Genomic DNA, 6,000 nt, shown 5'->3' on the forward strand with positions numbered 1-6,000 from the left:
ACAGATGGGGCAGTGCAGGGACGAGTTTCTCTCTCACCCCATAACAGACGGAATTTCAGCACCTGGTGCCAAAGAGGGAGATACCCAGCAGCCAGGCCCACGTGTACATCAGTCCTGCTGACACCTCAGCAACTTCTTCACCTGAAGAGCTGCTCATAAGAAGGTTGTGTCGAAGTGTAACTGAAGGCACCATCTGGCCTGCACAACTTTTATCACTGGCAATAACGGATTATTACTACTTACCAACCTCGCAAATCAAGTTAAGAGAATTTTGTTAAGAGTTCCACAAGACAAAATGAAATATTTTGGATGACATATGTAGGGATTTCTTTTCAAAGGAGAGAGCTGTTCAAACAAAGTGAGCATCCTTCACTCACCCACTGAAAATCCTGAAACAATAAAGCCCCTTTAAAAAAACAGAGCTTAAAAATTTAAAATTTGAAGAGCAGTCAGGAAATTCCAAACATCAACATCACCAAAGTAACTTCCCACCCAGCCAAGCTGCACATATTTAACATTTTTCTACTTCACTCTCCCTTGTTACATAGCAGACCACAATGTTGTTATAGCAATTATGTTTTGTTATTAATGCACTTTATAGCATACAACTTGTTATACAAAATTAATAACGTGGCAAAGAAAATATGGTTTGCATTTGATTTGGCCGTTTTAATCTATTAAAGTCACTAGTTCCTCATTATCCTTTCAATGTATTTCCAAAGAAAAAACTCCTACTGAAGCAATGGATGTAAACAAGACTCATTTTAGTAAAGAAGCACGTACTGGTATCTGATGCCATTAAATCTTTCCATAGGAATTGTACTAGGTGACTGAAAGCAGTCCATAGCACCTGCATTGCTTCTGCACAAAGACAACCACTTACCTGGTCCTGCTCCTCAACCATAAATCCTACTGAACTTCCAACCGTATTAGCTTAATCCACGCAGCAACGCCTCAGCCACTTGTAGGTTAATTTAAAGCTGCAGTTCTAATTATTATTCTTTATGAAGAAACAAACAAAAGCTATGCTTGTGTTAACAACATATAAATGCAGAGTTGTTTGCCCTGCCCATGAGTATGCAGGTTAACACATCAGCACCATGAAAAGTTTTGCTTACAGAGAAGACACTCCAGTACTGAAAGCGACGGGTTTGGAACTTCACCAGTTTACCAAAGTATTCAATACCAACGGTTTCGTTCTACAGCTGCAGGACGTGTCGCTTCAAAAAGGCAAAAGCATTATTATTCCTCCTAACAGCTCCCACTCAGGACCGGGGGACCCTACTGCGCCTCGGCAGACAAAGACAGGTTTGGCATGCTCAGCTCTTACCTGCCTGAAGCGCTGCTGGAAGTCAGCGAGCAGTCCCATGGAAGTCACCTGGATTGGGGGAAGCTAAAGAGAAACAGGGCTCACGAGACAGCAACTTGATGGCTCTCCATCTTCTAGCCGGACTGGAGGTGGACTTTCTTCCCCCTCTTAGCATAGGGGAGGTTAGGAGAAGGACTGTGTCACAGCAAGATCTTCCCTTTTTTACACTGCTGAAATTACACGATCTCGTTTATTGACTGCAGTGAACCGAAGTGTTATCAGCATGCCAAGTAGACTTGCAGTCTGCCCCGATCATTCACTCTACTGCTCGAAAACGCACAGGCAATATTAGCGGATTATTATTTTTTTTTTTTATTTTTTTATTTTTTTTTTTGGTATTTTGGAGACGTGCCCTGAATTCCCGATTCCCGTTGGGCGATGATGGCGGGGCGAGGAGTCAGCAGAAAAGTTGCTCGGTCCGGGGGAGCGCTTCCTCGCTCGGTGCCGCAGCGGGGGGCTCAGCATCGCCCTCAGCTTCTGGGGACGCCCCGGAGCCCCGGGCGCCCGAGGCCAGCCGCAGCCCCCCCCCTCTCCGAGCGGAGCCGACTCGCGGCGGCCGCTGCCGGGGGCGGCAGCCCCCCGCCACGGACGCGCCGGGGAGCCGGGACGGACGAAGCAGGGGCTCGCCCCGGGCCGCCCCCGCCTAACACGGGCGGTCGGCGGGAACGCACCGGGGCGGCCGCGCTGCTGCCGCCCCCCCCCCCCCCCCCCCCCCCCGCCGGTGAAACTCCCGGCGCCCCGGGGCCGGGCGGTGCCGGCGGGGCGCCGCTGCCTGCGGGACCGGGACCGCGGAGGGGGGGAGGGGGGGGGGGAGGGAGGGGGAAGTCCCGCAGCATAACCCACCCGCCCGCCCCGGGTGGGGGCCCCCGCGGCAGCCCCTCACCTGCCCGCCGCTCCCGCCGCTCCCGGCAGGCGCCTCCGCAGCGGCGCCGAGACACAAACTTTCACCGCAAAACTTTGGGGCCGGGCGGGCTGGGGAGGGGCCCCCGCCTGAACGGGACACCCTCCCCCGGCGCCGGGCGGGTGGGTCCCCGCCGGGGCAGGTAAATACAACGTTTGGTCGCCCGCCCTCCCGCCCCGCCGCCGCGTCTGCGAAGGCCGCCTCGCTGCGCGGAGAGCGGCGCCCCGTCCCTGCCGCGGAGCGCCGCTGAGATTTAGCGCTTTGCGGACAGGTTTTGTTTGCTGTTACCTATCCAGAGGCAGGCTCTCCCTGTGCTAGCGAACAAACGTATCTCGGCTGCCAGGTAGAGGCGAGTCAGCTGTAATTAGCTACCAAAGCAGGTAGCGTAAAAACTTTATTGTTGTCTATGGGAAACGGCATGACAGAGAAAAAGATTTTAATTAGTGCTTATTGGCACTATGTGCCATGCAAACCTTATCAGCTTATCGTGACAATAGACCAGCCGTGCAGATAAATGCCGTTATCGCTCTTTACCGGGCACATTGCTTCGCTTACATTTCAAGGAAGTCCTTGAAGAAATAGCTCTGGCCCTTGCTAGGTTGGGGTAAGCGCAGAGGAGTCCTGACTTCCCAGAGCTGTGCCCAAACCACTGCTATCCAGCTCTCCCCTTTAGGCATTTTGCTGCAATGCTGGGTCCCTAGAAATACCCCAGCACTTACTTCTGAAATGCTCCCTGAGCCGCTGCCCCATCGCTCACTTGCAGCACAAGCGCTTTCTTGGAATAACAGTAACGTAACACTTCACCTTTTGACAACATCTTTTACCCTAACAGGTCTCAAATCGTCTCACGCTGTTACAGCCAGCACACAGGGATCGCTTCTCCAACCAGCGAAGCACAACCACCTTCGGCGTGAAGCTGAACTTCACCAACCGGCTCAAGACAGTGTTTCGGAGCAGACAGCAGAGAGCTGTGCGCTGCTGTGATTTCCAGGGGGGTTTAACTAAGCAGAGTGCAATTACCCCGACCAGAGCTCAGGCATTGGGGCTAACACGTGTTCATTGAAAAGTGCTCCAGGATCTGTAGCAGCCATAGGCAGCCAAGACATGTGCACAGGAGTGTTCCCTATGGATTTCCAATCCAAGAGCTAAGCCATCCTGCTCCTGCGTAGTTTGGGTTGTGCAAGTACGTATAGCCTCGCCATAGTGCTATGAATTTTCTCTCTTTTGTCTCACTTAAGGATCTCCTGAGTCACAGTTCATTAGAGAGGCAGCAGCTCAGAGCAGACCCAGAGAGCAAAGATTTTTCCTTCTTTTCCTTTAAAGCCATCTATGGATCCACTTTTAGAGTTCTGGTGGGTAAAGACTATCCCTCACACCTGTAGCTTGTCTGGCTCCCTTGTAGAAATAAAAGGGGAGGAAGGAGGGAGGGAAATAGGTTTAACAGCAGAACGTGCCGGTAGTTTGCTGTTTCACAAGAGTTGTGCGCGTTTCCCCTTTCAGACACTGTGATAACCATATGCCATAACAAAAAAATGCAACCTCATCTTTAAATTACAGATCTGTTAGTCCCTGATGGCCAGTGAGATTTTAGAGAAAAACAACATGCCTACTGAATTTTAGTTTCCTGAGGTAATACACTCAGAAGATTGTAATGAAGGTCACTGAAGCTTCTAATAAGGATATACAGATTAACCTTCTGAGTGTTGTAGATTTAATTTCACTCAATACATATATGCTGCAAACATATTTCTTCAGATTGATCTGCTCAGGCTGTACCCATCAACTGATTAAAGTTATATATAACACTGAAAAGATCAGATAACTTGATATTTTTTTTTTCTCAGTTAAAGGAATAAATTAATTGCTTTGGGACAAAGCCAAGTCTTGTTTTACAACTTAATACCACCTCCCCCCCCCCCCCCCCCGTGCATTTAGCTTATATAATACTTGTTCCACCACAGGTTCTTCCAGTGCTGAAGGTGTATTCCAGCTATGGATTTAAGAATCCTTACAAGATTAAAAATTCAACATGCAGGTGAAATTAGACACTGGATTAGGAAGCTCATCAACTACGTAAATGTAATCAGCACCTTCCGAAACCTGACATGTAGCAAAAAAGAAATGAATTGCGAAAGAGTGGCGGCAGTCTGTCTGTGTCAGTGGGGTTGGTGTGGAGCCAGCGCCTGCATCAGAAACCCTATTCTTGGCAGGTTTCTGCATGTTTCCTATGACTTCTGGTAGACAAGCAGCTCAATGGTTAAAGTAGCAGAGTCATCTTCTGAAAGCCGTGAGACGGTGGCAGGGCGGTGATGCCTCCTCACAGTAACAGGAGTAGTCAGTGCAGTTAGAGAAGAAAGATAACAGGTCACGAGTTGAAACTGAAAAACCTGCCAAAAATTACAGGTCAATTCGCTGAAATAAAACCACCTTTACTCTACAATAAAACCAATTTAGGCTCTTCGAGCACATTTTCTGTGTGGATTTTCAACTCAGCTTAGCAGCGACAGCCACGGAGGGAAGTTTGGTCTGGAGGGTGGGTCACAGTTACCCACGCTCACAACTGCTTCTCTGTGGGCTGCTAGCGCACACTGCGTAAGCCCCCTAAATCTCCCGTGGGCGGCCAAACCTTCCCCCACAAGAGGTGGGACCGAAACCACGTGTGCCATTGCTGTGAGCTGTTAGGAAACCCCTCGCTCTTGCTGAACTTTCCACACAGCCCAGGTTCCCATTTGACATTTTTCAAAGTTTATGGCAAAGCTAGCTCAGCCACCTACACAGATATACACATTTCAAGGAGTCAGAAGTTGGGATTTTTATGTTTAAAGAAAAATTTAATATGAAAACCATGACTCAAGTAGCAGTTGTGAAAAATCTGTGCCTGTTTGGCCTGGTCCTTTTCCAGAGGGGAAGGATTAGACCTTCAGAGGGTTTTTTTAGATAAGGCAAATTCATTCAGAGTGCCATTACCATTTACTGCAGTGAATTTTGGGACAGGCCACAACGGCACAGTTTCAGTGCTGTGTGTTGTGTATCAATACAGAGCTGATTAGACAAACCTTTGCTGGTTGAAAGCATTTTATCATTATGAAGGTGTCTTTTGCTCCAGGGCATAAACCATTCAGCAAGTAGTTTCATTTTATTTCCTTGAGCTTTTTTAATTTTCAGCTAATTAGCTAGAAATACACCACCTACAACATGCTCCTTTTCTCAGTTAGGAGGCTAAAATTTGCCTCTGCTAAGCATTGCTATGGGGCATTTGCTTGTGTCTTTAAAAAAACTGCTAGAAACTTAGTATAAAATTCATTTGCTCAGTAACTGGCATGCTGGGGTAATTATCAAAGCCTTTCTAAGCAAGTTGTGTGCTCCTTCAAAAATATTAGGCAATTCAGTGTGTCTGTTGTTCTTCAGCTATTACAAAGTTTTGGTTTTAAGAAGTCTCTAAAACCAAACCCAACTTGACTTAAACACTTCAATGAATTAACTGTGAAGCTATTTTATTCTAATGGGCTCCTGCCTCAAAAGACGGCCAAAAGAAAACAGTAGTTGCAGTCTTTTTTTCTGAAGGTTAGTGCATTATCTTACTCCAATCCTAAAATGTTCTTCAAAAGGCAGCTACTACTCTGTCAAGTGCTGCAGGGCTGGAAGATGCCTCAGGATGTCCTGAAAAGTGATTTTCTGAAAAAGTGAATTCATTCTGTATTTAAAAGGCTGGTGAGGGCTTCCAGTCACA

The 6,000-nt window shown here is 48.0% G+C and overlaps 1 protein-coding gene across 3 annotated transcripts in view; it reads right to left on the minus strand.

Moving 5' to 3' along the window:
• The window catches only part of CHST9 (carbohydrate sulfotransferase 9), a 94,948-nt gene extending 92,643 nt beyond the window's left edge, over positions 1 to 2,305 (minus strand). The window contains exons 1-2 of one of the 3 annotated variants that reach the window (XM_049828361.1): positions 2,253 to 2,305; positions 1,331 to 1,539 (exon numbers count right to left, since the gene is read on the minus strand). The gene's annotated coding sequence lies outside the window, so the exon portion shown is untranslated. Of the gene's footprint in view, positions 1 to 1,330; positions 1,583 to 2,252 lie in introns of those variants that run through there. The other 2 variants (XM_049828371.1, XM_049828400.1) reach the window with 2 other exon arrangements.
• Between the last annotated feature and the right edge of the window lie 3,695 nt (positions 2,306 to 6,000).

The sequence above is a fragment of the Accipiter gentilis genome, chromosome 2, assembly GCF_929443795.1.
Source record: "Accipiter gentilis chromosome 2, bAccGen1.1, whole genome shotgun sequence".
Lineage (NCBI taxonomy): Eukaryota > Metazoa > Chordata > Aves > Accipitriformes > Accipitridae > Astur > Astur gentilis.